This window comes from Vanessa tameamea, chromosome 17 (assembly GCF_037043105.1).
Source record: "Vanessa tameamea isolate UH-Manoa-2023 chromosome 17, ilVanTame1 primary haplotype, whole genome shotgun sequence".
In the NCBI taxonomy this organism is placed as follows: domain Eukaryota; kingdom Metazoa; phylum Arthropoda; class Insecta; order Lepidoptera; family Nymphalidae; genus Vanessa; species Vanessa tameamea.
Window position 1 is genome coordinate 9558578 of NC_087325.1, and position 27695 is coordinate 9586272.

The 27695-nt window shown below is 31.3% G+C and overlaps 1 protein-coding gene across 1 annotated transcript in view; it reads right to left on the bottom strand.

The window, feature by feature from the left end:
- LOC113400598 (uncharacterized) overlaps positions 1-27255 on the bottom strand; it is a 68108-nt gene extending 40853 nt beyond the window's left edge. The window contains exons 1-4 of the mRNA XM_026640241.2: positions 27079-27255; positions 11608-11725; positions 6728-6819; positions 5894-5995 (exon numbers count right to left, since the gene is read on the bottom strand). The gene's annotated coding sequence lies outside the window, so the exon portion shown is untranslated. The remainder of the gene's footprint in view (positions 1-5893; positions 5996-6727; positions 6820-11607; positions 11726-27078) is intronic.
- Positions 27256-27695: the final 440 nt, after the last annotated feature.

The window sequence follows — 27695 nt, forward strand, 5'->3', positions numbered from 1 at the left end:
ATGGGTAAAAACAGTGGTGCTGTATGTCGCGTCGTTAACATTTGTCGCACGGGGTTGGGTTGCACCTTTGGGGTTTGTCAGATATCACGAAACTTTATTATGATTAAACCGAATTATACTCTGACATCAGCGATAATTTTTAATTTATTTTATTATAATATAATTTTGGTGTAGCTGTAGATTTAATGATAAACGCTGTTACCTACAATTTTGTCAAAATTCATATTTAAAATTTTTTATGTGAAACAAATAGGCAAATAGAGGTATTTGCCTGTGAAATTTCCTCCTAACTTAGTTAAGCAGGTTTGGATCAAGTTAGAAGAATAGATTATTTTATTAATTGCGATTAAATAATCATATGAGCACAGTAAACCAGTTATTTCGATACAACAAAATAATTCATTATCTTTATTTAAAGTGCTTTTTGATATCGATTGATTGTTATTTGTATATACATATGTACATATGTATATATTTCTTTAAGCGAATAGATTCAACAGTAGTACACTTTATATATAAATTAACTTATAACAATTATAGAACACACATGAAATATTGAAAATCGGCTTGAAGTGAAAAAATCGAAAAACCTTTTCTAACATTTCAGGATCATCGATCGTGTTCCATAAGGCTCGAGTCATGTATACGTATTATCTACAATCGAGTTCATTCTTACAGAACAACTCTAAAGATAGCAAATGCAAAAAAGTTATATTATTAATTTCAAATGTACTAACTAAAGTACACGTATTCAATAAATATTAATTCAAAATCTTACAAGTATTCTTTTTTTTAGCTCCTTTAATTAATTCAATAGCTCATCATCTGCACACAGTTTACAAAGCACTCAAAAATAACAACTCAAGAACTACTTCATAATAATTAGAGCTTCATTGGCAGCCCTTAAATTCCAATAAGGTTACGCTCTTCCAGCCCCCCCGTGCGACACAAGTGGAGTTGTTGTGACGCCCTTGTCCTTTGTTGTTTGTTGTTTACACGCCATTTGTCTCTGTTGTTTTGTTGTAGAGTGCTTCGTCAATGTCATTGAGACGGAATTGAGAATTTTACCTCGTAATTGGAGATTTTCGCTTTTAATTTGGTTTTGAAAACAAAATCCTGGATAATACTTGGATTTGTTTTACGTAATATTCAATATATGTATCTACTATATAGTACTATATAAAATAGCGATAAAGATTGGCATACGTCCAGTAAACAGTGCCCATAAATGTTCGATGAATCGTTTGGTTAGCTCCATCCAGTGGATTTAAAAACTTGAGTTCAAGATTTGACCCACTCGTACCTTACAAGTCAAATATAACTTACGAATTAAACTAAATAATAAATACTTAATCATAAAATGGTAATAAGTCATCAATTTATTACTAGATAATAATTCGACCTATCTTGAGAATAATTTATTTATTTATAGATTTTCGAAACACCATCGGCATATTCACAAATTTTTAAGAAAAAGTAGGAAATAAATTCATGTACGGTGTGATACACCACTACAGGCGTTTACATTATACATAGTACCTAATAACCCGTAAATGTTTCATGTTGGATGAATTCCCCCTGTTCTCTTTAAAAGTCTTCGATGTTTTTACACCACTCGATGAGTGCCGGATGGTTGATTTAAATATAACAAAATTTTATCCAACACATGCTAATTTGCACACGACATAATCCTTCACAAACATAAACTGCAAACACAAGGACAAGAAAAGACGATGATGTCCGGGTTTGAAGCCGTGACCTTCGATCAACATCCACATACTCTACCAACTTCACCAAGTAGGTTACGAAAAACAATTATAATTTTCGTTTCGAAATAAAGTTTTCGAATAACACAAGATGTCAGAAAACATCTAATCATAACAGAAAATACTCTGTCAGAGTGAAAATTTGATACCATTTAGGGCATTTAGCGAAACGGTATGTTACTGACGTAATCCAATATGTCGGACAGCTGCGCCTTTTTATATTTTTCGGGCGAATTATCACCGACACTCCGACGAGGATGCGAATCAAATTGAAAGCCGACTCAATTATACTGCTACGAGTATAGGGATGTCTGTGTTGTTTTGGAAAGTGATTAAAATAAGCCGTTTGTGATGTTATTTTTGGAGTTTTTTAACAAACTTATATTTGAACTGCGTTTTTCTGCTTTTCTCTCTCTTTTGACAATATAATTTATTGCTTATCTAAACTCTATTTAAATCTAAGCAGTATCGTAACTTAAAAACTTATTAACATATATCATATTCATAGTTACATTTAAATTTAAAAGGATGGACGTATAACATTTTCAAAGTTGGTACAACGAAATAAAGGGATGAACATAGACAAATTGTTTAAATTCTTATTGTAACTATTCTTGTCCTTATTACTTCCTGCTTCGAATTTGTATTAGATATCTGTGGAAACTTGATTGGTTTATGTGTTTATTTTATTAGTTTTTTTTTATATTACTGTTCTATTGTACTGTTTGTTTGCCGATAATAAATAAATTAAATAAATAAATGATATCCTTCGATATTTATAAAATTATTTTGTCTCATTTGTTTAGCTTGAGAACCTCTTGAGATCGTAGGTTTAAGCTCAGGGTCGGGCCACTAAAATGACATTTGATATTTCTGATCTGATGAATGAAAAAATCTCAATCAAAGCTTGCTGCTGTTTAGATTATGGATAGTTTGGCAGTTGGGAGTATTTACACCCCCGTAATTCGGAAAGCTAATGAAGTCGTTAGACCCCACTCCTGGATTCTTTCCGGTTGTGTTGAATTTGATCGTATCAGATTGTAAAAGTAAAGGAATACATAATGTACCTGTGTTTGCGCACAGACTTCAAAAAATAGTCCCCCTTAAGAATTTATTTCGAAAAACTAAAATATAATTTTTAAATACTAATATTTATTAATATTTACTTCAATTTTCTTTGAAAAAAAAAAACATAAAGCTTTTTTAGTCAATGTTTACTATAACCAATATTACCTTTGAATGAATCAAATTGTGTCATCTTTCGAAATTTAAGGTTACGTGCAAAAATTACAAAATAAAATAATTTAAGATACTAATAGAAACGATAAAACTACATTATATTATATTCATCCTCGAATTTTATTTCATTGCACTCTAAGAAAATTTACTTAAAAATATTTACGTAACTCTAACGAAATAAGCTAACCAATATCACTTACGGAACTACTTACTTACACACATACATATTTATTTATTATTTCCGGACAAAAATTCATTTCAATCTACTTAAAATCACTCAAGGTATACCAGGTAACCAGTTTAGACCCACTTAGCTAACGCGACACCCCTAATCCCAGGGCATTCGGTGGAAGGGCCATATCGTAATACCATTTCGAGATGAGCGACTTAAACGCGTTATAGATAGCCAGTATAAACTGACTTTTGGCACGTGTGCCTTGAATATGTATATACCAATCAAATTAAATTTATTCAAACGTTCAGTCAATCATTTATTCATCCGATCATATTATAAATGTTGTAAGTTGATCGTTTTTTTTTCTATATTTCTTAATAAAATATTACTGTAACTCAAAAATTAAACGAACTCTAGTGGTTCGCATATTCAGTTGCCTACGTTATATGAATATGATATGTATTCTTATTTAGAGTTTGTTTTCTATTTCGTTGATGCTTTTCCACATCGAATAAACGATATTGATACAAACATACGGAGAAAAGTTATCCGTCGTTTCCTTAGTTTTTAAAATGAAATTATGTTACTATTTATTTATATAATATAAATTGCGTTAATAAAATAATGATATACACGTAGGAATTAGAGGAAAATATAAAAATTGCATTGCTTTTTAACTAAAGCAATTATCTCTTCCAGGCATAGATTTGCTTGGAAGAGCTTTGTGCAAGCCCGCCTGAGAAGGTAGCACCCACTCATCATATGTGTTACTGCCAAACAGAAATACTTAGTATTGTTGTGTTTCGATTTGAAGGTTGAGTGAGCCAGTGTAACTACAAGAGACATAATATCTTAGCTTCTAAGGTTGGTGGCGCAATGGCGATGGAAGGAATGGTTAATATATCTTACAATATCCATAAATTGTTGTGACTACTAACCATCACGTAAAAATTTAGCTCATCCGCCACCCTGTAATATATATAAATTCCCATATATAAAAGATAAGATATACATACAGATAGTTCGTTCGTAAATAAATATGAATAAACATTGACATTTAAAATGTTAATATTGCCAAAGATATAAAGAATCACAACAAACAACAGCAACTTTATAATTTTAAATAATAGATTCTGAAACAAATCAAGCCAACAAGCTAACAACTGAGACAAGAAATTGCATTAAATTGATATGATTCGGTCTGATATCGCTTAAAAAAATATCTCTTCCTTTTTTGAAGTCAGTTAAAAAGTAGAGAATATTAACAGGTTCCCTGTTAAATAACAGATAAAATAGTTAAACAATAAGCATGTTTATATATATGTATATAATCACACAATCTATTAAACTAACAGTTCTTACAGTCGAAGATGTATTTATCTTTTCAATTCTCAAGTTTGTACATCACACTCAAAGGTCAAACACGACTGGTCGCCTGGAATCCAACTCAACTGTTTTGCGGTTTTGGCAATTGAAGTGTATTCTGACAATACTAGTTAACTAATGGAAGTGGATATCGAAGTACGATCGAAATTCAATATCGACTAGTTTTGCTGAGTGTACTTGTTCGGCACAAATTGACGTGTGACTGTTTTATGAGGGTTTGATGTGATATACGGCTGTATTAATACGACTGAAATGATATTTGAAATACGTTCGAATTTATTTTTAAATATCAATGTTTCGTTATTTGTTTAAGTGGAATAAAGATTGATAGATGCATTCGATATTACCTTTAAATTGACATTAAGCTTTATTTCAAGTGGTTCAATTTTACAATGAATGTTTATATAGTAAGTATTGAACGTATTTTAATCGAATGAGAACTGTTTAAAAATACTAGATTATTTCCTAGTAGCATTGTTTTTTTTTAAACTATCCATTGTAAATATTATAGACGACCAACGCTAATGGACGATAAGGGTCCCTAAATTATGTCTAAAGAAACAACATTTAAACCAAACCACACACTTATTTAGTACTAAACCCCTTAGAAATCGTAAAGCGTTACCTAAAACCATTACCATTCAACTGATTTCCGAGTCACATTCAAAGACCATAAAACGCGCACGGGTGCGACAGCGAGCCACTAAATTGTAGCTTTTGCGTGCTCCGCCGACGGAATTGGGCAATTTTTACTTCGGCATAAATAAAACACGCCCGTTGCGTCGGCCAATTTCACTAAAACCGGGCGTGACGGTACCGCCTGTAACCGGTTATATCCGGTTGAAACCAGAACGTAAGCGTACATAATGTAAAAGACATTACAGGCTTATGGGTATACTCAAGACTATACGTTTGATGCTTGTGACAGGCCAAGGCTTACAAGAACTGGGGCCTCAGATATTTTAAGTCTATAAATATGTATAAATTCGCACAACAATATAGAGAACACAACTTTACTTGGCATAATAAAACAATATATTTTCAAGATGAAAAAATAGGACAGTTGTAAAATAAATTTCGAAATCGTATGGAAATTTGTAATTTACAATACAGTGTCTTCAAGCAGTCATGTTCTACGACACTTGCGATCTGAAGGTGTATTAGCGAAATAAATTTATTCCAATTTAGATTCGATTTTGTTTAAAATGCTGAAAAAAGCAATTACTACAATCAACAATGTACTCTTATAAAATACGACTTAAATCATCAAATATAGAATGATCTTATAAATTGCACGTTAAATATTTTATACATAGATGGATCTTACCTGTACTCTGGCTTCAGTTAGATTGATTTTGAGAGCGAGGTCTTCTCGTGTGAAAACGTCAGGATAGTGTGTCTGCGCGAACGCAGTCTCCAGCTCCTCCAACTAGATAATAAATAATCAAATCAATTCAAATTCCTTTATTCAACATAGAAGCACTACACTTACTTATTGTCAAATTAAACTCTACCACTGGTTCTGAAAAGAAAATACCCCTCCTGAGAAGAACCGACGAAAGAAACTCAGCGGGTCTATATATAGCATCAATCTAAATGTCAAACATATAGTAAACATCAACTAACTTAGGAGTTTATTTTCAGTGGGGACAGGATAGCTTTGACGGTCTTTTACAAAGATCAATATAATTCATAAATTAATGAGATAAAGACTAAATGCGGATTTTTAACCAAAAAATAATTAACTTAAACAATAGGTAAAAGTTTTCTTCCGCTCTTCATAAAAACATGGTTATTATCGACTTCTTCAAAAACTTTATGCTACATGTCAAATACGCCTATGGGATCACTGAGGTACTTTCTTGAGCCATTTTCACAAAACATACGTTGAATAAATAAAATCTATTTCTAAAAAAACAAAACGTTCGTGTTTTTTTTTTATCTCAAGTAAAAACTATTTGAATATAATTATTTTGATTGAATTGTTCTAAAATACGAGTAAGTTGAAGCTTAAACGCAATGTATCCGAATTACAATACAATTTTAATGTGTTGTTCATTGATATAAAGCAAGCTAAAGGTGTTATTATTTAAAGGGTTAAAAGTATATTAAATATAAGTCACATAAAACCTTTTTTCTTAAAAATTAATCTTCATTTTACCTGTTGTAATGTAAAAGTAGTGCGATTTCTCCGTTGTTTTCGACGAACGAAAGTGTCATCGTGTATCGCCGGGTGATAGGAGTAGCTTGTATCTGTCGAAAACGTAACAAATATTAACTCATATATTTTTCATGCAATTATTTTTAACCGAAACAAAAAAAAAATAAAAAACATTGATTTAATTGTATATTTTAATCTTAATATAACTCGAGAAATATATTATTACAAAAATATATTCGAAATTGTAATATCAATGTACGTTGGCCATAAAATAGCACAAAGTCCGGAAGACCAGTCCATTACGTCAGAATGCTAAATCGTAGATCGCCCCAGACATTATGTTTGAACGATACCAGCCGTGGAATTGATGAGGTGGAGACACCATTGTAGGGTGCATACAGAGTAGGTTTTATGACTTTCTGTTTAACCACTTGAGTGCTCTCATGGATAATGTTTTTGAATAGAAATAAATCATGCCGTATGTTTCGTGCTTCCTTTTTTCGTACGCAAAAGCTTTTGTATGCTAATATGTTTTAATAGTTATATATGTATTGCTGTTTTGTTTTATTATTATTATTAAATTGTTGGGATGGAAATATATATCTAATGAATATAATAAAAAGAAAATACTAAAATAAGTTTGTTTTTAAAATCATAATTACCCGTATTAACCTGCTTTTGAGTTTATAACCTATATGTAGTAACTTCTGGTTTATCTTAGTTATTAATCTCATATAACCGTATGACAGAGATGTAACTCCCTCCTTGTGTCAAAAACGTTACTTAATGTCAAATCAAATACTCTTTATTGTACACAACATTTATAAAATATATATAATAACAAAAACAAAGTACGACGTACAAAAATCTTATCGCTAAGAATGCGATCTCTGCTGGACAAATTTCGGGAATAGGAGTCTATGTAGCAGCAGGTTTGTGTTTTAATCTATATATATATATATATATATATATGTTTTTGTTAATTTTTATCATACAATACAATTCAACGTATAACGTTGCCACATCACCACGTGGCCGGGTCTGCTGACTTATATAATACTGCATTCAAACTTGACGAGCAATTTTCCTCTGATAGACAGTATGAGAGGAATATTGGTTGTAAAAAATAACAATATTTATAAAAGGTCAATTGATGTAAAACGAAAGAGAAATCGTTGTCACCCTAGTGCGATAGAATCAATGACAAACGCTAGGGCGGTCCCCTTCATAGCTTTCCTATTATTCTAGACGGTAATGTCATTCCGTTACGAGAAGAAATTACCCTCAATGCGTTGGATTACAGCTGTCTTCGGCGGTAATGACTTTATCACTTCTGTTATTGCTTGCACGATTATTGCGTGTTATTGAATAAAAATTATGCAGTATTTACTTTTGTATAATATTTATACATTTCAATATATTAATGCAAAACCTTTTTATGTTTTAATTATATATTTATAATTCAGTTTTTGATGAGTATATATATTGTTGTTAATATAAAATAATTGTTTATATAATATAATTGCTGTTGTTGTATATATTTTTCTACTCCAACTAAACAGCATATTTTAATAAAGTCTATGCAATAGTTTACTCGTAACATAGTTGTTTGAAGATATGTAAACTAAAATAACAAATAATATATCTGAAGCATGATAGGCGACCCCATGACATACATTTTTAATTAACTAATGATAACTCTTCAAGGTTAGTAAAAATATTTTATTAAATTTTTAAGTCAATGTTTTAAAGTGATTCTGTAGTGAATAAATCATCGACTGTCAATAGGCATAGGTACAATATTCGTATTGATTAAAAGGCTACTAGAACAATTAAAAAAAAACATAATTAAGTTGTCTATAAGAATACCCATATAAAATTAAATAAGTTTATTTAACACAAGTCGAAAAAAAAAACAAAATTCGTCTAAATAATCTCAGTATTTTATGTACATATAAAGCTAAATTTTGTTTGTAACATATTTTTTTGTTAAACCTTATTTAAATTAATGAAACTTATAAATAATCATTCGACAAGTCCTTACAATTTAATACTTATCCAAAGCGCAGATTACGACTTTGTAAATATTATATTAATTGAATATAAATAATTAAGCGTTCATCAGCGAGTAGAAAAATCCCTCGGTGGCGGAAATTAAAAAGTGTTCGGCTTCCGGCGGAACTCGGCCCGCTTTAAGTGCAGCGGGAAAGTTTGACCGCGTCGAGAGCGATGCAATCTGGAATACTGTTGGGTTCCGCATGTTTCTTAATCGTTGTTTTAATTATATATAATATTGCAAAAAAATAAAATATGATATTAATACTTTATCCATCTCTAATTTTGTTATATAAAAAGATTTTTTAGTCAACACTAGCTGAATGTTAATTTTGAGGTCGTAGTCAAACGTCGAGCGTTTATAAATAATATGCCTAACTATATTCTCCAAATAAGACTCTGATTATATTTTTCTAATTATTGTTAGTTTTTTATATAACAAAAAGTAGATATAGCATATGTATATGAGTAACGATTATTAAGTAACCTTCTTGGCCTTCCCGCAGACAGTCAAGAAAACGGACACTTATTAAATAGTATTTATTATTAATAATTGTTATATACTTTCATTAAGTCATCATCATCATCATCATACAACTAATAAGCGTATATTTTTATATTTATTATTTAACTAAAGTATATCTTAAAACTTTTATTGTTATAATTTTTCGAATGATATTTCCTTCGTAAATAAATAAAAACATAATTCATAAAATGAAGGCAATGAGGTGTCCAGTTATTGAGTCCGTGATTGCACTAATGAGACCGCCGGCCGCCGAGAGCTTCAAATTGCCCCTACATATTTAATACTTTCGCTTAAGCCGCTTTTTATACCCGCTTTTAAAAAGTTCCTCCGCTGCCAATTCGTTAATAGATTTTAAAAATTAATAAATTTACCCAATTCACGAAACGGCCGGTCCCCGTCGTTTTACTAATAAAATAACTCATTTAAGTTCCTTTGATCGGTGCGTTAGTAAAAATGTGACGCGCCGGGGCTAATCCGAAGTGACATGATGCTTATTGGGTTAGTTTGTAACAGAGTTAAAGCGAGCGGCGGCGCGACTCAAAAACTATTTTATGAATAATAGATGGCGCCGGCGGCGACCAATCCCTGGGGACCTGCCACGCCCCCTGCCACCCTACGCACCCCCTCTCGGCTCCCGGCACCCCGGCCTGCCTTCTATTCATTAGCACATTACCACCCCTTGGAGTTTGGACACGTGAACCGGTTAGGATGGAAGAATCTGATTTTTACCTCTTTAATTCAACTTGTTACGGAATTTCAGTTTTTGACTGGTCTAGACATCGCTACTCAATGATACATTTATGTATTCATTTCAATACCAAAAACGATTTAATAATTTAAAATGCAGTATCAGTCAACGCACAATTTATTTTATACGGAAAAAAATAATTCAATTTAAAACACAACTATAGACTTCTTAAATCATAAATAACAAACAAATTATAACATTCACTGAGGGTAATTTATAACAACTACAAATATGATTATGTTCAAATGAAAGTAATCAAAATAGAATCCAAGAAGTGAAATTGAATAGCGGGTTGGAACAAGAGAATGATGAACCGGCGTAACGCAGTTAGTCTGGGAGCTGTGGCTTTTACAAACTGAGTTAGGGAAGTTTGCCAACCTACAAGTGAACTAATCGACGCACTTGGACTATGCAATTACGGTATGCAGTTACTACTTTACTTGTATGTGTAGGAACGAATTTACAGGCCTATCCTATGTCTGTATGACTTCACGTATCTGTAATGTAATGCCGCGAATATTTTGACAGTGAGCCCGTGAGCCGTGTGAGCATCGTGAGCCCCGCTGGGGCACGGGTGGAGGCGAGATCTAAGACGCAACCAAGAAAAACTTAGCCTCGAAAAAGTTCAACAACTTCGGTTTCGGATTCTCATTCATGGTATGTTTGTTAACATTTATATATTATGTTAACCTTTATATATAAATTTCTTCTGCACGTTCTTATGTCACTGAAATCATACTAAACGGATGCATCGATTTTTTAGATGATTTAGATTTTATCCGTAAGGTGGCGTTGCGATCGGGACGTAAATACAATCCTTATGTCACGTGTTCCATACAATGTCAGGAGAAGCATTTATTTATATAAAAAACTTATTTTATTAAAGAAAACTTATACCGCCTTATTCAAAGAAATGTTGTTAAAGAAATATAAATGTTTATTTGGTTCTATCGCATTTAATATATTATTAGCGTTACTTGGCTCATAATGAGCATGTTAAGGGCAAATCTAGGGCGAGCAAATGTGCTAGGATCGTGTGTAACAGTTAAGTAAATATATTAACGTATTACGAGACATCAGGAGCCGTTCTTTAAATGTATTTTATAGCCCGGTAACATTATCAGAATTTTATTATAATATGACAAATTAACACAGGGTTAATTTTTAAACAATTAATTTTATTTTAAACTATTTATTAACCGAGAGATTTTTCGTTTACTCTGACGAATTATGTTATTAATTGAATATTAGATTATTCATCTCTCTACAGAATAAGTAGTTTTATACATAGGAACAAATATACATAAGGAACTGAAAAAAATACTTGGATCGTATTGTTGGTGATGTTGTTGTAATATATATTATCATTTACGATGTATGAATAAACTTTAGTAAAAAAATAAAAAATTGAATACAAACTGACAACTCAATCTTTAATTTTATACTTAGCCGCAGACTATAACCGTAATCGTTTAAAAAAAAATTAAAAAATGTTAGACACGTGTGTGAGATTTTAATTATGAATTATATAGGTTTAAGAATGTTACTTACAAGGATGTGAAGCAGTGAACGGGTACTCCAGTGTAGGCAGGCGATGCTGGTGCGGCGGCAGGCTCGGCGGGCAGTGGTAGCAGAATAATCCACGACCAGCAGCCCCGCCGCTCGCCAGCTGGATACAAATAGATGGAACATTATATTTAATTTTAATAAACAAATAGATATGTATATATTCGTTATACAACAGTAATATTGTAGAAATGATAACCACGTGGAATGGTGGCAAGAATCCAAGCCTTTAATATCTTAAATTAAGGTATATTTATTTTTAATTTTTGGCCAAAAATGTTAGATTAAAAATCAAGTACAAATCCTTGTATATATAAAAAAAAAAACCGGTGGCTAGTATATACATTAAAAACGCTTTTAAACATTTTAAATATCTTTTATTCAATTAATGAAATTATTCTGTTATATTTTTATTTTTATTATACCGTGTATCATAATTTATACACTACCGTTGCCTCTACATAGAGGTAGAGACTCAAAATTGTTTTTATCATTATGATAAGTGTTAAATATCAAGTACCTAACAATTTACAATTTCGAATGATATTTTTATAATTGCAACGCATTTATTAGAATTAACTATCGTAGTACGTGATACCCTTCTCGGTCGTATAATACTGATGACGTCACGCTACAATTATTACCAGAGCATATTTAATAAATTACCTCCCAACATAACATAACATAATCAGCCTGTAAATTTCCCACTGCTGGACTAAGGCCTCCTCTCCCGTTGAGGAGAAGGTATGGAGCATATTCCACCACGCTGCTCCAATGCGGGTTGGTGGAATACACATGTCGCAGAATTTCGTTGAAATTAGACGCATGTAGGTTTCCTCACGATGTTTTCCTTCACCGCCGAGCACGAGATGAATTATAAACACAAATTAAGCACATGAAAACTCAGTGGTGCCTGCCTGGGTTTGAACCCGAAATCATCGGTTAAGATGCACGCGTTCTAACCACTGGGCCATCTCGGCTCCTCCAACCATATCCCATATACATATTTAATATGAAACATTGCAAACATCGTCGTAATTCTGATCACGTATAAATATCAATGCTCTTAGCGCTCCGATCTAACTACCCACATTAGCATTACTGCAAACAAACCGACATACACCAATAATAACAAGGCGCTGCAATCAAAGGTGTTCGGTATCGTGCATAGAATCGCCTATCATTTCAATAATAACACGATTGTATCCGCTCCGAACCCCAATATCAGATAATTTCCTCTTAGTTACATAGTTTGATTGAATATTAAGTTGGATGAATGCTACGGACGGCGATCACGTTGATAAATGAAAATTTCGTTTCAATTTGTAATGCGGTCGTCTAAGAAATATATCGTGATTAGAATTGCAATTTAATAATATTGTTCTGAAATAGTAAACTTTGTGATTTTAGTAAATTTATCTCTTTAAAATAAATCTATAAATCATGAAGTTTTTTTTGTAATGCGCTCTATTAAACTAATACGTATAATTATGAAGGCACATAAAACTTATATAGGATACCTATGTAGGGCGTTTTTAGGAAGGTTTTATTATAGAAATGGCTGTGCTTCGGAATTCAGTTGTCAATAATATTATTACATAGATAAAAAATAACTTATTGATACGTACGCAATTTTTTTTTGGTATAATATTTATTTTGTATTTCTCCCTCACAAAACCGTAACCAAAATGGGAGGCGCTTCTGTAGTATCGGATAATTGAACACAAGAAGATTTTACGAGCAAGTAAATGATAAAAAATAACAATACGTATAATATAATGTTGATTTTTAGATTGAAAACCGAATAAAACGATTTTCACTTAAATCATATTGTATTGAGACGTTTCAAAAGTGATTGTAAAAGCATTTTTGTAATTTAGTAATGAAAAACGTGCAAATGCAAAACTAGTACATATTTATTTTGAAGAATTTCATCCTTACATCAAATATAGACTTTATGAAACGAATTATGTTATAATACAGAAGCAATATACATACATATAATACCACAAGTCCGTAACATCGTTCGCTGCGATGCACCAAAGCAATTTGCTGATCGAAATTAATTGATTTATGTGTGTCGTGTCCTTTATTGCAATAGTAGTGATGGACCGCGTCCGCTAGCAGTCCGCGCAAAAAAGTTATATTTTTTATTACGCAATTGCTACGTAGTAATTTATACAAATTTATTTAAGCACGAAATCGTAGGAAACTCTAAATAAGTCCGGAAACTATAATTCGTTTGTAATGAAAAACATTTTTAGTAATGTCTTTCAATATGGTCTGCTATTTTTTAATGTAATCATGGTATACTGTTAATATTAATAAGTAAATTTTAAATATATTTTTCCATTTTATAAAATATTAGAAAAAGATATTAACCGGTTTTTTAAAAGCAACTTCTTGCCGGTTATTAAAGTTACTTATCGTATTAGTATATTAAAAATTTATTTTTCTGATTTTGTAGATGATACGTCGTCCATCAAAATAATAAGTATATATTTTTTATATTTAATAAATAACTTGATGGTTCTATGAAAGTACCTAGGTAGGTATCTCCTCGTATATTCTACCTCTAAACAACAATACTTAGTATTGTTTTGTTCTGGTTGCGGGATGTGTGTGCCAGTGTAACAACAGAGGCACAAGGGATATAACTTCTTAGTTCTAAGGTAGCGCATTAGTGATATTTAAGGTAATAAGAATGGTTAATATTTCTTACGATGCCAATATCTAAGGGCAGTGATAATGATAAGGCCCATTTGACAATCCACCAACCCCATTCAAATAAAAAAAAACATTTTTATTTGTAAAATTATATAAACGAGTCCTTTTAACACAATAAACAGTAAAAATGTATTTCTTCTTTTTCGCAATAGTTAGATACATATATTTCCCGTATATCCGTACTTCCGATCTTACTCATCTTTAACAGTTTTCTATACGTACGAAGTAATATAACTTTATTTGCGAAAGGAATATGACAATGAAATTCAATTGTTCACATTACTAGTGACCCACGTGCGAATTCGCGGCGAGTCGTTTATATAAATGACATTAATGGAGCAATGAATCGACTAAGCGATGCGCGGGCGCATTCGACGCCGCTTATGACGTCAGCGCACTGTGGTTACTTTGGATTTTTTTAAACAAAATATTTTATATGTATTTATTATACGGTGAAATTAAATTTTATCTTACAATATATTTGCTTTGGATAAATATTGCCATCGCATCACAATACTTACCAACTATTTACTAAATGATTACTATTTATTTCGATTATAGAAAAAAAAAAAAATATTATTTTAAAAGCAGCAAATGATTCTTATTTCACAATAACATTAATCGACAAATCGTTAATTTTAGATTTACATAAACGTGTATTATACGTAAGTATTAATTTTTGCTATATTTTTATTTTCAAACTATCAGCACAACAGTGTCGGGTCTTGTATTGGTTCGTCCTGTCTACAAGCGTGGGGTTTAATCCTCTTATCCTATCCATATTATCGACTTGTTACCACTTGGAACACACGTGTTTTGCTCCAACCTTGACGGCGGGAATTTGATTAATCCAAGGTAACTTACATTTTTCATGTTCAATTAATTTATGCGTAACAAGTTTACTTTACATTCTGTAAATTTATTCACATTGACGTAGTATGTGGAATTAGACTAATTTAATATATCTGAGGTTTCATTTTACGTCGTGAGCTTACATATTATGTAATTTAATTATAAATTTTCTATTTTTACTTTGATGATGATGAGAAGAGTATCATCTCCCTACCTGTGCTAACCTAACCTAACTGTGCTTAACATATACTAGTGCATAAGTGTGTGCTACGCACAATTGCAATCTCTATTCTCTAACGCTCACAATACAATGGAATGGCAATCCAACAGGAAGAAGTTCATGAGCAATTTGCAACTTCATAAGGAAACTACTAAACAAAGCAGTTTCATATGGTAAGTTTTTGTACTACAAGTATATTTATGTTATAAAGGCAGGTTCCTGTTAGTTACACTGATTCAAAAAAAATATTATAATTAATTAAAACATTGTGATAAAATTTGAGGTCTATATTTTGTCCACACGTTTCAATATAGAGAACACTGTGCTGGAGTGTATTGGCTCGTCCTGTCTACGCGCGTGGGGCCCAAACCACTAATCCTATTTATATTATTGTGTCATTACCGCATTACACCCACCGCAGCATCCGTATCTGCTGCACCAACCTTGACAAAAGGGGGGGGGGTCAATTGCATTTAGTTACGCCAATGAAATTCGCTATGATTATTTATATTACAGGTTTGGGTGCTTGAGAACATTCATGGATTGGTATTTGAATAACTTTTATATAAAAGGGTAATTATATATTTGCGAAAAGGTTTAAGTACCATACTATAATAATCAACGCACTGTAATATTTGCTTACATCTCGTCAATAAGTTTTAAAACTAATAATTACAAACTTTGCTTAATTCATATTATAATTTATCCATATTTTATATATAACAAATGTCTGAAATATGAAATATAGTTCAATGTACTGTACAAATTACGACCACGTTAAATTGTGGTAGATATTAATCAAAATTCCTTTACGTAAGTATAATAATATGTATAACAGTTGGTCGAGTGGCTTGTAAAGCTGGTGCTAGAAAGTTCGTAGTTTAAATCAACATCAAAATATACTTTATTCAAGTAGGATTTTACAAACAGTTTTGAATCGTCATTTTACAAAACTATATATACAAAAGTATATATATCTATACGTGAAGTTACCACCGGTTCGATATGTAGATTCTACCGAGAAGAACCGGCAAGAAACTAAGTAGTTACTCTTTTTCAACATTTAATGTTCAAAGTTATGTAATATTAATACAATTATATATGTATATAATATATCCTGCCTGGAAGTCAACAGGTATTAGCTCCACGCTTTATCATCAAATTCTACACATTAAAAAGTTTTGGAATTCTACATTCAAAATGTTGTCAGTATTCGTGGTTATATTATCGTACCTCGGAAAGCAAGTAAACCGTTGATTTGCGTCTACATTTTTTTTATTCAATATAGAAATGTTACGCTTGCTTGATAGTACAAAATCTACAACCGGTTCAGAAATTAATACCTCGTACCTGAGAAGAATCGGTGGAAGAAAGTCAACGGATTATAACTTTCTTTTTAAATATAATTTTTTACAACTATTAATTTCATGTACAGAAATAATAAATATATTATAGTCATTTGAAACAGCCTGGAGGCGCGAGGTTAAGCCAGCATCAGATTACAAGATTAAGTTCACCTCTCAATTATATTTTACGAACACATTTGAGCTGTATATATGCCGAAGCATCAAAAAGTATGATTAGGATTTATTTATTTTTAGGCAACGTCAGTACGAGGTGGAGGAAACGCGACAGCCAAAAGTGTGATAGTTGATGGAATATCGAAAAGTCTAATAGACTTACAGTTCGGATATCATCATGTCTGATAATGAGTTGATCCCTAACCCCTTCTTTATATATAATATGTCCTACGTATATAGCTAGTCTCCCTTAAGAATGACCTTTACGAAGACCATCGTATGCTATGCAAAATTTATTTCTAAGATTACGGACTAGTATTATAAAAAATCACATTGTCAAAGATTTTTTACTTTCTTAAAGGCTATTTAAGATCCAGACATAAGTCGATTTAATCTTGATTAACCATTCATTGATTATAAGATATAAATATAAAAGGTTCTCACGCGATTCTCGACAAAAACGAGATAGGCATCACACTCATTCAGCTACTTATTTCATTAACAATATAATGAATATTAAATCTAAAGTTTGTCATACATTATTATGAATTTCAAAAGGAAATCTTTTCGTTTTTCTAGCATTCCTTTTTTAAATTGTATTCTGAGGCGAGACTATCGACACCGGTACGACACTTGAGTGCTATGTCAAAGGGTCTTTTGAATATTGCCGGTGTGTTCCGTGTGAGAACTGATTTTAATCTTTAAAAATAATTGCATGTACGAAAAAGGTTTTAATGTTATTCTAATTGGACTAATTCTTTTCTTAAATTTCAGAACATTAATTGTGTGTTTACGGAATCAGATTAGTAATTCGAAATGAATAATTTTGAAAAAGTGTTTGTTTTTTATTTAGTGAATGGTTGTGTAGAATTACCAACGTTGTTGGTAAACATAGGAATTTTTACTTATAATACTTAGTATTGTTTTGTTCCAGTTCCAACGGTGAGTGAGCCAGTGTAACTACAAGCACAAGAGACATAACATCTATGCTGTCATGGTTGGTGGTGCATTGGTGAGATGTAAAGCATGATTAATATTTTTGTCAACGCCTATGTGTATGGGCGGTGACCACTTACCACTGGGTAGTCAGTTTCCCAATAACATAAAAAAGTTTTCTTACGATCGTCCTCGCAGTATTGACCACGGTAGCCAATCCTAGCTAAGTGCACAAGAGAGTTTTCTCTCTCTATACTTTTGTAAGTTATTCGCCTTAACTGGAGATCATGCATGTATGTCATACGCCTAACGTACTTTTCGGAGTAGGTGAGTGAAATACCGGCAATTTGTAGCACCGAGCTGCTACTGAGTATTACTATATTATATTATATACATTCGTAAATTGTACTGGTATAAGCTAGTCACTAGATACAACATCAACAATAAATGTTCGCTAATCCATTAAAATAATGAAAATAAATCATTGTCAAGTTAAAGAAAAATACAATAAACATCTGCATGATTGTAAATAAATTTGAAAATGGAAGCTTTACCGATTTAAATTATAATAACGAATCCAATTAAAACTAAGTACAACATGAAAGCCACTGCATAATTATCCGATTTGATACGAATTAATCCAATTGATTCATCGAAGTCGAATTGAAATTAAACGATACAAAATGTAATTTCGCCGTAAATTGTGTTTGCGTTCGTTATTGAGATTGAACCCGGTATTTGATCAACGAATGCTGGCAAGATATATTTAAATATCATTCGTTCGATTTTTAAATATTGTTACATAAAGGATTTTTTAAATTAAACCATGATCACCATAGATTTAAATCTGGCAGTTACGCTTTTTTACTTTAATTTCACTGTTGTCTCTAGACTTTTAAATAAAAAAAAATAATGAATATATGTTTCAGAACAAAAATATTGTAAAAAAAACAACAATACGCTTTATTTTTTTTATGTTTATATATGTATATTTTGTAAAACTATGACATAAATTTAAATCAGCGGGAAAAACGAAGGTGTAATAATATATGACATACCTAATTTAAATGCAGATCGAACGAATGACGTATAAATTCATTCAATCCAATTGAAACAAATTATTTTACGATTCAACCCGCTTGGTATCGAACAAAACAATCAATAATATTTAATCACAGTGCCTCTACAGCTCGTTCATTTAATATCGGAGTTTTATAAAGTGTAATGGAGATCAATTGAACAGTTTAAATTAACTATTAATAACGGACAATGATTCTATCGGGGCGCGACAATCGGATCCGTTCAGATAAAAAATTAAACAGACTATAATAATTATCCAGCCGACAGATTAAAAAATATATCCAATCGGAGCATAATATTTGCTGGATAATTTGTTTTATTTCATTTAATTTCATACATTCAGATAAAAAACAATTTGTCAAAGAAGAATTTCAGAGTAAGGACCACGAAATCACAGCCAGCCAATTGTTTTTTTAGTCTCTGTGATTTTTTTCGGATGGGGAATGAACGAAGTCCTAACCTTTTTATATGGTAAGGTAATATCTAATTAGAATTCTGATATTCCAAAAACGAATAATTTATAAGGAATGAAACAAATAACATTTAAAGTAATTAGTATTAATTTGAAGATAAGGTTAAAAATACAATACAATATTTTCATGAATACTTTTGATTACTGCTTGTTTTTCTTTGATACTGTAACGCGGTTGGTAGAAGTGGATTAAAATTTAATAAAAAAATGAGTGTTAGCCCTGGGTGTAGCTGTCAGTCACAATTTGCGTAAACGGGTCTCTGTGGCCTCTAATCGGTTTATAGGACGATATGCTGGGAATTCCTTTTGATCTGTTCGTATTTTTTGACATTATCCATTAATACTATTAGAACTGAATTGTACAATCGAAATGCTACAATGTTTCCCTTAAGGAAAGGAACTTGTGGGAAGTTATAAGTTTAACATGTTACATGTTAACTAAATTATAGTATAACCTTTATATAAATTATTTGGAATAAATAGTACGGATTATTTTTCTAAGAATTTCGATTTCGCATTTTCTTTTCAAATGTTCACAATAATTTATTGATATATATTATTATTATAAAATAAATAGATAGGAAACATAACATTGCATTTAAGTAGTACACGCTCATCATCCTCCTGCCCTTATACCAATTTTACTTGGAGTCGGCGCGGCATGTCTTCTTCTTTCATACTTTTCTGTCGGACGTCTCACAAGTGACACTCTTTCTGACTAAATCATCTTTCAATAAAAAAGTACCGACAAAATATTATTTATTTTGTCGGTACTTTTTTTTTCAAAACTGTGCCGACTGTGAGAATTTTCGTATGAAAATCAATTAGCAACTAAGCTAAGCTGTTACGCCAAGTGGATTAATTAAAAAAATAAATTTATGTTTTTAATCGTAAATATTACGCATCATATCGATGAAACCTATGTAGGTACTAGATCGTACTCAAAGCAATTACAATCAATTATAATGCGGACGCAGCGTCGCGACGCAATTGTCGTTTTATTGAATAAAGATCGCTTTGTGCTCGGATGACATTGTGCTCTTTTATTACGATTATGATATCTGTGGACTTTTTTCTAGGGCTAACGTAAAAAAATATTTTTAAAACTTTTTTTTTTAGACGGAGGTCGTATTTATGAGTACATTAACAGCCTGTAAATTTCCCACTGCTGGGCTAAGGCCTCCTATCCTTTTGAGATGTTTTGGAGCATATTCCATTAAGCTGCTCCAATGCGAGTTGGTGGATACACATGTGGCAGAACTTCGTTGAAATTAGACACATGCAGGTTTCCTCAGGATGTTTGCCTTCACTGCCGAGCAAGAGATGATTTAAACACAAATTAAACACATAAAAATTCAATGGTGTATGGGTTTGACACGTAATCATCGGTTAAGATGCACGCGTTCTAACCACTGAGCCATCTCGGCTCTTATTATTCTGTATTTATGAATGGGCTGTTTGTTTTTTTACAAATAATTAGTTTTACTATAAAATCTATGAAAATATTTTTAAGAAGTTATTTATATATATATATGATTGTAACTTTAAACAAAAAATTCTCATAGTTAATGTTGAATTTACAAATGGCACTACTCTTTGACTATCCCTAGAGACAGTCCAGTTGAATAATACTCTCGGTATTAAATCTTATTAATATCTATTTCAATTATCTGATCTTATACTTAAGTTATCTAATATAATATATAAAGGAATAATCTTAAAATTCCTTAAAAACCTCGTAGTATTATTTTTTACATAAAATCGGATGGCAGTCTAGGGTCACTTGATGGTTAGTGGTCACCATACATAGACATTAACATATCAATGTGCCACCAAACTTGGCAACTAAGTTGTCCCTCGTGCCAGTAGTTAAACTGACTCCCTCCCTATTAAAACCAGAGCACTTAAATACTAGGTATTGCTAATTAAATCAGACGAATTTGCACAAATCCCTTCCACCAAGTAAAAAGTTGCTTTTCGATTATCGTTTGACATTTCACTATGATATGTATTATCAGGGAATCTCGAGAGATGTATATTATTTGTGGTGAAAACTTTACAATAGAGCGACATATAGAGTTTACTTCATACGAATTTATTTCAAACATAAATAACGACTTTGCCTTCTTATTTTATTATACTTGCAAGACTATTACAAATAAGAAATGATGTCAAAAGACATCTAAAGCCAGACTAAAAGTATCACAAACTTAAAATCTGTGTCTGTAACACAGTTTATACTAGCAGGGACACAGACGTTCACTCTGACTCAATAATGTATAGCATTGTACCACCTACATATTATATTATATTATTATTATTAAAGGAATTGAACTATGTATTGAACTATGTAATGTCAGAGTATAAGGTGTCAAAAGATTATGAATAATAAATACTTTTATTTTATTTATTATTTAAAAATTATAGTGTTGTCTTAAGAGCTATTGTCATTTTAGGCAAAATACCACTAAATATTACAACACTGACAAAGGAAGGAATATAACGAAAGTTGCTTATCAATACTAAATGCTACTTAGTTGATAACATATTATATGATGTCTCGATATATGCATGATTTAAATAATTAGTCTATTAATATGATAAATTGAATTATATTTGGACATCAGATTTTATAAGGTGTATTTATATCCGGCGTAAATGATTTTGAGTGTTAAAAATGTAGAGAATTAAAATAGAATAGAATATCAGTATTACTTTTTAAGTATATTCAAATTAGTATCAAAGTATGAATGATTGCAATATAAGTATATTGTATTGTGTATCTAAATTTTGATCTGGATATATTGTAAAAAATATATGAAAAATATATCTTATAATAAATTTCATTATATGTGGGATAAATTAATTGTTAGGCAGATTAAAGAATCGCAAAAATTTACTAAGATACAAATTCCATTTCAATGGAAACGTACCTTTAAATTATAGAATGTAAGTAAGACTCAAAGTTTACAACATGATTTGTCACAAACTTAATACCGAAGTATCGGGATGCTGTTCTGAGACCGAGTCAACCTGATTACATAATTTAAACTTCGAACTGATAGTCTTGAATAATATTAAGATTATTATATCATGATAATCTATTAATGATCAAATATATAATGGTATTTCTGTAATAGATGCAACACTGGGTTCTTTAAATAATAAGAAACTAAAGCACGGTTCACGTCTTCCACTTTTTTGGTCTAAACAATATTATGTTCTGGTGACCAATTTAGTGTATCTTAGTTTATAATAAATTCAATAATAGTGGAGTTCAAGTTATTATTTTAGTTGTTTAATCGACTCATTAAATGAATAGATATAGATGATAGCGTGGAGTTAATGCTTGTTGACTTCCAGGCAGGAGACATAACATACATATATAATTGTATTTAACTGACATGACTGTATTTTTAGATCTTGAAAAAGAGTAACTACTGAGTTTCTTGCCGGTTCTTCTCGGTAGAATCTACATTCCGAACCGGTAGTAGCTTTACTTTAAATAGTTTGTTAAATGACGATTCAAAAGTGCTTGTAAAAGCCTACTTGAATAAAGTATATTTTGATTTTTGATTTTGATTTTGTATATCAAATTAGTGCAATAATCAAACGTAAGTTTTAAAAGAAAAATAAACTTCGAGATAACATTACATATATATTGTTTTTTTTTTTCGTTAGAGACATACGTACGTACATAAACTACCTTTTCTATATTTAAATTTATCATTTTATCCGTGTATACTCTGGCATTGATATAACACTTTAATATCTTAAATATAAAATAACATAAAATATTAATAATACTTATAAATTTAAATAAATATTTATTATTAGACATCATTGAATGTATAAAGATCATAATTAATTATACATACAAGTACGAATCGCTAAGTATAATAATTAATAGGAAAAACAATATTAAAACGATATTATGTTTTCAAACAAATATTAGATATATGAATAATCATACATAGTGCAAGGAATTCAAGAGCGATGGACAAACAACTCAATTTGTACTACTTAACTATTCACAAAAGCTCATAATACGTGGGGTAGTTTCAAAGCGTGCACATAATTCCACCGGTAGTAGGTTTAGTGGGATCGAGTTAAAGTTAAATTTCAAAGCCTTTTCACCTTCCTCAAACAAAGTTTACCTACTTCAAAAGTTGATGTATTGGAGTTACTAATGTTAATAACAAATACACTGTTGGATATTTGAATCAACATCAATACCAGTAACTTAAATGGTGTTAGTTTTATATTTTATTATATATTATTGTTTTTTATGTTATATCTAAAATATAACATAAAAAACAATATTTTTTTTATCATATAGGACAGGCAATTGGACCACCTGATGGTCAGTGGTTACCACCGCCTATAGACGTGGGCGCTTTAAGAAATTTTACTTATTTATTGATATCCAATACGCCTCTAACATTAGGAACTAAGTTATTATGTCCCTTGTGTCTGTGGTTACACTTGCTCACTTACCCTTCAAACCGGAACACGACTACTAAGTACTGCTGATTGGTGGTAGAATATATGGTGAGTGGGTGGTACCTACCCAGGCTTGCACAAAACCCTACCACCAGAAATTACTTCAATATATTTCAATTATTTCTTAAGGAGATGATGAATTAAACATTGTTTTGTCTGCTCATTTTGAATTTCAAACGACGATAGAAAGAGATGAATTAGCGTTTCTCTTAAGCATCTGATAACATATATTAGTAAGGCCGATAGTTATTAAATTTAATGTTTATAAATTTCATTATTTCGTTCGAATCTCAGCTACACTGAGTTGAGTTACTAATGTATTAACTAAAACATGTTCGGCACTAGCGATTTGTTAAATTGAATTTGACAAATTCAATTATTTAGCCATTGCCTGATCCACTTCAATAATTTAATGGACCACATATAAAATTAGCTAAATATCGTATAATATTAAATTCTAAAACGTATTGTAGAAAATCAAACTTATTTAATTTGATTACAATTCATTTTTAAAAATTATTATAAGGACTTTTTATAATTCGTAAAGATAGTTTAAATGTATAGCATTCAATATTCTACACATATCACATCAACACATAATTACGCAACCATTTCTTTATTCTAAGCTAATTTACATCCTTCGTAGCACTTTCGTAGAGCCTCCGTAGATCGATATCAAAGACGTCTTAATACTGCGTAATAGATATCATTATTGCGACGGGCGCCAGCAATTATAATCCAATATGTCAATTCGAATAGAACTTGTCTAAGGCCGTTTGTAGTATATATTGAATGAATAATAAAGTAATTATTTTTGTAAAATATTAATGTAAAATAAAAATATTGTTTTATAACTACATACATATTTATAGGGATAAATTATATTTACTAGATTTTCATATATTTTATTAATGTCTTTCAAAGATAAGTGTCCTATTGAACTATTTCATAGGTAATCAAGTTTACGAAGCGTTTTTATTCAAATAACTATTAGGAATCTAAGACACTAAAGGATATATTTGACATGAGTTATTTCATGATTTCTGGAAGTCTGACATGTTAACACGTCGTATGATCGTATGAATTACCTTTGACATTAAGGCATTGTCATTGTAAGAAGTAACACACTGAGTGTTATCCTACTTCAAGGTCATTGCTTCACCAAGTATAAAATCTACTCAAAATATGTTATCAAACAACTGATTGATGATGATTATAATTTTGACATAATACACTATATGTTAATATACTCTTACAAGCATTTTCAAATGAATGTCTTATGAGATGTCTCTACTATTCGAATGTAGAGTCTACCGAGAAAAATCAACAAAATACTCAGTAGTTACTTTTCATCGACACTTAAATTGAATACTGTAATTAACTATAAATTAATTATTTATCGCTGGAAGTCAATAAATGCTTAGATTTCTAGCACCTGTATTACTGGCTCACTCATACTTTAAACCTGGTTACAGCCATACAAGGTCTTAATGTCTGGTGGTATATTATATAACGGTCGGACATTTAACGTTATCACGAGTGTTTTAATTATGTAACTCCGCTTAAGCTCGTAAAAGGAATTTATCTTTTGAATATATATGTGTAAAACAATTTAATTTATATATGATTGTATGTACATCACATAGCGCCATCATAATTGCGTCGGGCGCCTGCAATTGCATTTCAATATGTCCACTGTAATTGAGCTTATTGCTGGCGGCCTTTTATTGGCCTTTATTGTATTACGCGACTGATTGATCCCGCTTGTTCGATATTCATAATATTTGGCATGTCGTGTACGATGTATCTATTTTAAATTCACATTCAAAATACTGTGGAGCATTATACTTACTTGCTTATCGATAGTCAAAGTAAAGACTCGGAAAACGCAATGACTAGACTTGAGAATAACTAGCTAAAGTAACTTATCCTGATTTCTTACTTTTTACTTTGTGTTTTTTTTTTATAGTATCGCTAGGTGGACGACCAAATGAGCTACATGATGGTAAGTGATCACAAACCATCACATGGCCTACCACTCATAGACATTACGCCGTAAGAAATATTAACCACTCCTTAAAAGGCAAATGCGCTACCAACCATCGGATCTGAGATCTAAGATTTAAGATTCTATTTCCCTTGTGTAATTACTCTGGCTCACTCACCTTTTCCACCGAAACGCAACAATACTAAGAATTGCGGTTTGGCGATGGAATATATGATAGTGGTGGTACCAGAAGACAACCACCAAGAGAATGTTTAATCGATTACAATTTTTAGTATTGCTAATGATTTAATGTGATCTAATTTATGTTATAATAAAAATAGTACCATGAAGATCCTATACCAAGACGTACGTTTTATACGTTTTATTTTAAAGAATGATATCATATAATAACATAATATATAATATTAACGACGTAACTTTAAAACAAGAAAAGAGGTTTTTATCTTATTAAATATTCATAAAATAATTAAGTTTTTTTTCATCTTATTAAAATTCTTTGTAATCCAACTATTGGAAAAGTTAATTTACATTAAATAAAAATAAATCAATTAGAGATAAGGATCAAAATTGTGCGACCATTTTTAATAATATCAATGTCATAATTGAAAGAAAATTTATCATTTTGGTTAGAAAAACTGAGTAAGAAAACAGATTAAATATCTCGTAATAAATCTCGTATCTTAAGTATAAAGCTTACGAAAAAAAAATTATGAATAAAAAAAAAATTAATTAAATATTACCAATAAAATCCAAACGTTACAAAACGATTCATATCAGTATTAAATATAAGTTCGCCAATATTAAGAAATAAAATATGCTTTTAATAATAAAATTAAGTTTAATTTAAATTTTATGGTTTATAAAATATACTTTTTAGATCATATTGAAATTCTTAAATAAGAGTTTTTCCATAATTTTTATAACAAAACTAAATAAAATTCTGTTAGCCCAAAAATTAATGGAAATTTCAGGTCGATTGGATAGAACGGATTCAAACATCAGTCGTAAGATTAGACTAACAACTTACAAAAAGTTAAAGTCAAATAAAATCTTGTAAGAATAAATATAAATAATTCTTGAACATTATTTTATTATGAACAAAAAAAAATCACTTATTAATTATCTTTATCCAATTTACCTTATTAGCGTCTGAAAATATTTTGTTGCGTTGTGGGCGGGAACTTTTCCCGCCTTACCGCGTACGAGAAAGCGCGGTCACCGCGCTGACATTATCACCGTGCGTTCAGAAACACGCAAACACTCGCGCGCCAGACGAGCGACTGGCGACCGACACCGCACTCGCCGCGAATACCGAACTGCGAGTAATCGTTCAGAAACCGCCCTCGCCAAACATAACCCCACCCGCCGTAAAGAGCATTTTAGCACGCGCCACCCCCGCTCCCGCGCCCTGATTTAATAGCGAACGCGGGCACTGATTCACTTAGCGGAACGCAACTACGTACTCCGTCTCACTCGCTCCTGTTTCGAAGTCAATCTACACAGTTCTCTTTCTCTTTCTCCCGTGCATGCACAAGACGAGCGGAGGAACGAGACGGCGACGCGGTCGCGGACACTTCTTTCTTTCAACTCGATTTGCATGCGGGGGTCGCTCAGCAAACTTTATGTCCTCGTTTCGTAAATTATTTATACGTTTGGAAATACTTTTAACGTGTTCGGGACACCGAAAAAGATTGCGAGTGAATGCGAACGAGATAAATTAAGTGACCGGCCGGTCGGATTACAGCGCGGGACGCG